Source organism: Oncorhynchus nerka, unplaced genomic scaffold (assembly GCF_034236695.1).
Source record: "Oncorhynchus nerka isolate Pitt River unplaced genomic scaffold, Oner_Uvic_2.0 unplaced_scaffold_12___fragment_6___debris, whole genome shotgun sequence".
In the NCBI taxonomy this organism is placed as follows: domain Eukaryota; kingdom Metazoa; phylum Chordata; class Actinopteri; order Salmoniformes; family Salmonidae; genus Oncorhynchus; species Oncorhynchus nerka.
Genome location: NW_027039963.1, coordinates 1 through 7,845, shown reverse-complemented (window position 1 = coordinate 7,845; position 7,845 = coordinate 1). Strand labels below are relative to the sequence as shown.

General features: G+C 43.9%; 1 long non-coding RNA gene across 1 annotated transcript; it reads right to left on the bottom strand.

Moving 5' to 3' along the window:
* Positions 1-1,170: 1,170 nt before the first annotated feature.
* Positions 1,171-7,839, bottom strand: LOC135568832 (uncharacterized). Its single transcript, XR_010462745.1, has 2 exons — positions 7,164-7,839; positions 1,171-2,634 (listed from the first exon to the last, which is right to left on the bottom strand). It is a non-coding gene; the product is annotated as an uncharacterized LOC135568832 (long non-coding RNA).
* Positions 7,840-7,845: the final 6 nt, after the last annotated feature.

Below are 7,845 nucleotides of genomic sequence, written 5' to 3'. Positions count from 1 at the left end.
CACTGCTATATTGTATTTACTTCGCCACCATGGCCTTTTTTGCCTTTACCTCCCTTATCTCACCTCATCTGCTCACATTGTATTTAGACTTTTTTTTCTACTGTATTTTTGACTGTATGTTTGTTTTACTCCATGTGTAACTCTGTGTTGTTGTATGTGTCGAACTGCTTTGCTTTATATTGGCCAGGTCGCAATTGTAAATGAGAACTTGTTCTCAACTTGCCTACCTGGTTAAATAAAGGTGAAATAAAAAAATTTTTAAAAGAGTGAATTGCATACTTACGAGCCCCTAACCAACAATGCAGTACAAATAAATATAAGAACATAAAAGTAATATGACATTAAAGAGCAGCAGTAAAATAACAATAGCGAGACTATATACAAGGGGGTACCGGTACAAAGTCAATGTGCGGAGGCACCGGTTAGTTGAGGTAATATGTACATGTAGGTAGAGTTATTAAAGTGACTATGCATAGATGATAACAACAGAGAGTAGCAGCGGTGTAAAAGAGGGAGGGCAATGCAAATAGTCTGGGTAGCCATTTGATTTGATGTTCAGGAGTCTTATGGCTTGGGGGTAGAAGCTGTTTAGATGTCTCTTGGACCTAGACTTGGCGCTCCGATACTGCTTGCCGTGCGTTAGCAGAGAGAAGCCATATGACTAGGGTGGCTGGGGTCTTTGACAATTTTTAGGGCCTTCCTCTGATGCCGCCTGGTATAGAGGTCCTGGATGGCAGGAAGCTTTGCCCTCGTGATGTACTGGGCCGTACGCACTACCCTCTGTCGTGCCTTGTGGGCGGAGGCCGAGCAGTTGCCATACCAGGCAGTGATGCAAACAGTCAGGATGCTCTCGATGGTGCAGCTGTTGAAACTTTTGAGGATCTGAAAACTCATTTCTTAGGTCCAACAAATAAACATTTGGGAACCCTGATCTACACCATGAGCTACACCTGCTGTGATTATAGTTGCTGTTGACTTTTTATGATATAGCCAATTTGTATAGCCAACTTTGTGGCTGTGGTAACTAGTGGAAACCATCATTACTTTAGAGCCGGACACAGTGTTGCAGTTATTTCGGTACCCGTAGTGGTGTCTCCTTTTGACGTTATGTGGGTAAAAAGTTGTTTTATAATCTATTAACACACTCACAAACTGTACCAAGCAGCTATCTGAGGTTTGGACAGTTCTTTATTTCCCTTTTATAAGGCTGCTGGGTCTCCCCATAGTGGATATACATATACTGTATCTACAGGAGACTGCTATACTGGAGTTACACTGAGAGATAGGGCTGGGAGAGGGTCCACATTACACATTCGACTTCAAGAAACAACACTGATGGAGCCTCATCTCCAGGGAGCAGAATTTAGCAGAGAGAATGAGAGGGATGCGGGTAACAGCACAAGAGAATGGGGGGGGGGGGGGGGGAGGGTTGCAGCCCGATGGCCTTGAGAGAGGCTGGATAACTTAACACTAGAAAATAACATACAGATTTCACGCATAGTGCATCTTTAAATAGGTTACGTGGAGAACCGCCTACCATAAATATCTGTATTTTCGGGAACCAACATATATAAAAATAATAAAATAAAATAAATAATTGTTCAGTCTTAAATTTATTTTCTTTTTTATATTCTATTTTCTGTCTTTTATTCCCCCCTTTTGCGATTTGTTCCTTCCTTCCGTCTGCCTCTGAGAAGATGGAAACAAGAAAAAACTAATCCAATCAAAAATAGCACGATACGAATTAGTAAAAAACGAATGAATGGAACACAACAGTCAAACCATCACAAAAATAACACAGACACACTGAACAGAACAGCAAGAACACAGTACTTTTTTTAGCATCCTTATCACTGTTATGATCCTCATCTCCATCATCATCATCCTCCTCCTCAGGTACTGGCGCGAAGCAGAGGAATTTTCCTCCCTGCGGCTCCGTTGATCTTGGAAGCATCCAGCTAGCCCAGCTCCATGGCATAGAGTTGGAAAGGGGGCTCACTCCCCATCTTTGCCATTATCACTTCTGTGACAGTGTGCTCTCTCCAACTCTATGCTCCCTGGTCATTACTGATTTCTCGGAATAACTTCACAGTGTGGTAGTAGTAGGACTAGGAGATGGGTAGGATGGGGTGACAGGGAAAGCCAGGGGGTATCATCATATCGCAACTGGAACAGGGAATCATCATATCATAATAACCATGTACAGCAACGATTAGAAAACAACTAGAAACCCGAAAGTTCATGAAAAGCCAACAAAATGGTTGCCTTTGTTGCTCCGTCACGTCTCCTTCCTTCCCATCATATGGGGGTGGGGAAGGCTTCTGACTGGCTACAGCATACACTGATGGGATGGGCCCATGTCTGGCAGAGTGGGGATTGGAAGGTTGGAGAGGGAGGGAGTGTAGTCCAAGGCTGACTGGAATCCATTTGCTGGTGGGTGGGACTCAACAGGGTGATATGGAGAAAGGAATGTGGTTGGTTGGTAGGTCAAATGTGTGATTGGCAGGTCATAGGATGAATCCTCTTCTCAGAGGTTAGGCACGATGTTGTAGCAGTGCCCGCCTCTTCCGGCTGTAGTAGTGGCGTAGGCCGGTCTGTCTGGCAAAGTTCATCATGTAGTTTTGTTTACGAGTGCTGTAGGGAGTCAAAGACAGTGAGAGAGAGGAGAGAGAGAGAGTGGGAAGAAGAGAGGAAGAGAGGAGGGAGACCATTAGTGACCAGGAAGTGGTATTAACAGTATCCACACACTCACTCATGCAGACACCCTCTTTCATGTACACACATACACTCTCATATGCAAGCTCACACACTTCTAGATCCATGCTGGCATTTTCAATTGGGTTTCACACATAACCTCTAACATTCAAAAACGATATTCTATTTAGCGGAAGGTGGACTGTTTTTTTAAAGATGTGCATTACTTACTGAATATTGAAATGTGTATGTGACCATCATCTTATAGATTAACAATATTGTATGTATTGACATGTTCTCAATGGCAGTATCATAAGCAGACAGGTCAACAGGACAAGACATTGAACAACACAAAACTAGAGGACACAAGACTAGCTAGAGAGCTACAGACACGGTCACAGACATTAGCTACAGATGTGGTCGAGATTCTGGGGTTTTCTAACTCTGACCACGGTTCTAAGGATCTAAGGAAGGAGAGTGTTTGAGGTCAGAGTTCGTTGAGTAACAGCCATCATATCACTTGGAAAAACAAATCAAAGTAATAAAGGTGCAGGGGATTGAGGGAGGGAGGAGATACATTGAAAGAGAAGGTAATTAGACATAAAAAGAAGCTGTGATTGAAGATCGCGCTTCTTGCTTAGCCTGTCATTTCATCTTCTGTCCAGCGGGAGGTGCCAGTAAGCCTGGAGTGCATCCAGTGGCCTCTGGGGGGTCGGGAGGTGTGTGGTGGAGGGGTGTGGTTGAAGGTCGGAAGGTGGCAGAAACGGGGATGGGGTGAGGGTGTGTTGGGGTGCTTTGCTAACTAAAATGGGATGTCTGTCTGGCCGCTTCTGTTTTCTCTCTTTTTATCTTGTTAACAAAAGCGAGGGACTGTATGGCGGGAGCTCCAAACTCAGAGAAGGTTGTGGTTCATGGACCGGGGGGAGCTTTGCAACGGTGGATTTAAAAAGCCATGCAAGGACTTCGATGGAAGAGGTTACTCTGATGATAATGATGGGGGCTGATGAGTTTTAGGTCTTTAGTGGTGCCTGACGATCTGAAGTTATGCCATTATGCTCTATATTCTAGTGTGTGTTGGGTTTAATTAATATAATGATGTTAGATGTTCAGGTTAGAATGAAGAGGTAAGTGTGTTACCCATATTACAGTGCCTGAACTGTGTAACTTGTGTGTGGCAGTGTCATCCTCACAGTGTGCTACGTGTCTAGGATCTGCACACATGTAACCACATTAAACAAACGCCATACTTAAAACACAACGGCTGCAAGAGCGCAACAGACATTGATATAGTGATGCATTATATCACACAAATACACATAAACAATGAAGCAGACCAATTGAGGTCTTCAGAAAAGCTATATATTTTACATTTTGAGAGACCTGCTTCCTCAAATTATTTATCGGTATTGTCTGAACTGTAGCTCTGTCTGTGTGTCATGGATGGGACTCGAAAGAGCCTGAACCTGGGTTATGATAGTGAGCGTGCCTCTATGGAGGTGGGGTGGGGGATTAAGGTGAAGGAGATGCTGACAGAAAAGAGGGTCAGGGGTGTAGCTGAAAGGTGAGGGGGTATCACAGGAGGGGAGAGGCGGAAGACTTACCTGACTCTACAGCAATGCCACAGGGAGCAGAATACAGGAGAGAGCAGAGGTTAGAGCGCGAGAGGGGAGGAGGGGGTGGAGGGGGTTGCTGCAGGCTCGCAGAAAGGTCTGGGGGGGCAGGAACCCCGGCCGCCTGGGGAGGCGAAGGGGGCCAGGGAGGAGGGAGAGAGAGGGGTGGGTAGAGAAAGAAAGAGGGAGCAGGAAGTATGCAGAGAGAGGTAGAGCAAGAGAGAAAAGAAGGAATAGGGGAGTGAGAGAGAAGCAAAAGGGACCAAGGATGTAGAGAGAAAGAGAGAGCGATAGATAGACAATAACAGATGGAAATGGAGGAGAGAAAGAGAAAGAGAGGACCAATCCGTCCATTATGCACCAGAGAGAACGAGAGAGGGAGTAATAGGAAAAAGGGATATTGGAAGGAAGAGGAAGGAGGAGATGGAGCCATGATAAGACATGAGGTAGCAGAAAAGCATAAGCGCAGGCAGAGGAAGAAGCGTTGGAAGGGGAGGAGGTAGAGGAGGAGGAAAAGGAGGAGTATGGTCACACATGTTCGTGATTGTGAGGCCAGGGAGGAGAGGCACGGGATGACGAAAGAAACAATTGAAAAGGAGGAGAGGAGTGTGAGGGGTGGTGGTGGGAGACAGAGAGACAGAAATAAAAGAGAGAAGTGTGAGGATCGCGTACAGTTATTCTGTTCAGCAGACACTGTTGTTGAATGTTGAAAACCAGCCATGGGAGTGGGAGAGTAGGAGTGGAGGAGTGCAGGTCAAGGCCAAACGAAACCAGAGACAGCTCATGTAAGGACTGTGTGTACTGTGTACTGTATGTGTGTGCTTTGCCGTGACGTAAGACAGATATCATATAAACCTAAACAGTGAATATTTGTACTATATTGGGTATTTGTTGTTTCCCAACTCACGACACCAGCACTGACAGGACCAACTTAGTGAACAACATTGTGGGCATCAAGCCTATACATACACATTCTGTCACTTATGTGAAACATTTGCAATGTATTGGCCACTTAATGACATTCAATAGCATCTTATGCAGCCTGGTCTCATAGACTAGACGTAACATAGCAAAAGCAAATCCGACACTCAATGTGTTACGATTGTTATGGTTTCGTGAGACAGAAGGTTACTTATGGCAAAAACTAACGTAGGGTGGTTGGTCAGGGTGGATGGGTAGCCATATAACACGAATGTCTTGCAACCCAAAGGTTGCATGTTCAAATCTCATCATGGACAATTTTAGCTAATTAGCAACTACTTACTACATTTGAGCTACTTTGCAACTACTTAGCATGTTAGCTAACCCTTCCGCTAACCCTAACCTTCACATTTGAACCTAACTCCCAACCTTAACACTGACCTTAACGCCTAGACTTAGCGTTAGACACCTAACCACCTAGCTAACGTTAGCCACAAAAAATGGGAATTCATAACATATCATACATTTAGCAAATTCGTAACATATTGTACAAATTGTAATGTACAGTGGGGCAAAATAGTATTTAGTCAGCCACCAATTGTGCAAGTTCTCCCACTTAAAAATATGAGAGAGGCCTGTAATTCTCATCATAGGTACACTTCAACTATGACAGACAAAATGAGAAGAAAAAATCCAGAAAATCACATTGTAGGATTTTTAATGAATTTATTTGCAAATTATGGTGGAAAATAAGTATTTAGTCAGCAAGATTTCTGGCTCTCACAGACCTGTAACTCCACTCGTTACCTGTATTAATGGCACCTGTTTGAACTTGTTATCAGTATAAAAGGCACCTGTCCACAACCTCAAACAGTCACACTCCAAACTCCACAATGGCCAAGACCAAAGAGCTGTCAAAGGACACCAGAAACAAAATTGTAGACCTGCACCAGGCTGGGAAGACTGAATCTGCAATAGGTAAGCAGCTTGGTTTGAGGAAATCAACTGTGGGAGCAATTATTAGGAATTGGAAGACATACAAGACCACTGATAATCTCCCTCGATCTGGGGCTCCATGCAAGATCTCACTCCGTGGGGTCAAAATGATCACAAGAACGGTGAGCAAAAATCCCAGAACCACACGGGGGGACCTAGTGAATGACCTGCAGAGAGCTGGGACCAAATTAACAAAGCCTACCATCAGCAAGGGCATTGAAGATGAAACGTGGCTGGGTCTTTCAGCATGACAATGATCCCAAACACACCGCCCGGGCAACAAAGGAGTGGCTTCGTAAGAAGCATTTCAAGGTCCTGGAGTGACCTAGCCAGTCTCCAGATCTCAACCCCATAGAAAATCTTTGGAGGGAGTTGAAAGTCTGTGTTGCCCAGCAACAGCCCCACAACATCACTGCTCTAGAAGAGATCTGCATGGAGGAATGGGCCAAAATACCAGCAACAGTGTGTGAAAACCTTGTGAAGACTTACAGAAAACGTTTGACCTCTGTCATTGCCAACAAAGGGTATATAATAAAGTATGGAGATAAACTTTTGTTATTGACCAAATACTTATTTTCCACCATAATTTGCAAATAAATTCATTAAAAATCCTACAATGTGATTTTCTGGATTTTTTTTCTCTCATTTTGTCTGTCATAGTTGAAGTGTACCTATGATGAAAATTACAGGCCTCTCTTATCTTTTTAAGTGGGAGAACTTGCACAATTGATGGCTGACTAAATACTTTTTTGCCCCACTGTATAATGCTTGCTTGAATTGCAATTCCTAGCATTTCATATGAATTACACTTGAGTGTACAAAAAATTAGGAACACGACAGACTGGCAGATTGAGCCAAAAACGGGGCGGTTTTGAGAACAGCCTGGGGGATTGTTTGGGGAATGAGGAACCAGGGGTTACTAGGATGGTTGGAGATACTCACAGAACTACTTCCACATGGTCCAGCGCCCACTGGTCATGTCCCACACCGTGGTGACGCGGCTGCCACCACCGCAGCTCCACCCCTTTAGCTCTCGCCTCTCTGTGAAAGTTAGAGGTCAGATATTAAGAATGGGTGTGGGTCTTTCTCAATTATTATTTCCTTGATCACTCATGTCCTCTCTACCTAGCTTAAAACAAATGTTCCCAAATGTTCCCACAACTGAACGTTCGCTTAAGCGTTATTGGGTAATATCTAACGTTTTCATAGGAATGTTCCAGTGATGTGCAATAACTGTTTCCAAGAGAACATTCCCTTAATGTCAAACAGAGCTTACCCAGAACGTGGTTACCATGTACCAATAATGTTACCAATATTCAATAGTAATGTTCTAGACACGTTTTATGGGAACTTTGCAAGAACATTCCTGTGTCCAGTTTTCTTTTTTCATCATTATACAGCGCATTAGGAAAGTATTCAGACTCCTTCCCTTTTTCCACATTTTGTTACGTTACAGCCTTATTCTAAAATGGATTCAATTAAATGTTTTCCTCATCAATCTTCAGTGACTGGGTGACTAGTCAGGATCGAGAGACCTGCAGAGAAGGATCTGCAGAGAAGAATGGGAGAAATATTGTGTTAGCTAATCCAAGTTTATCAGTCTCAATGTCAACAGTGAAGAGGC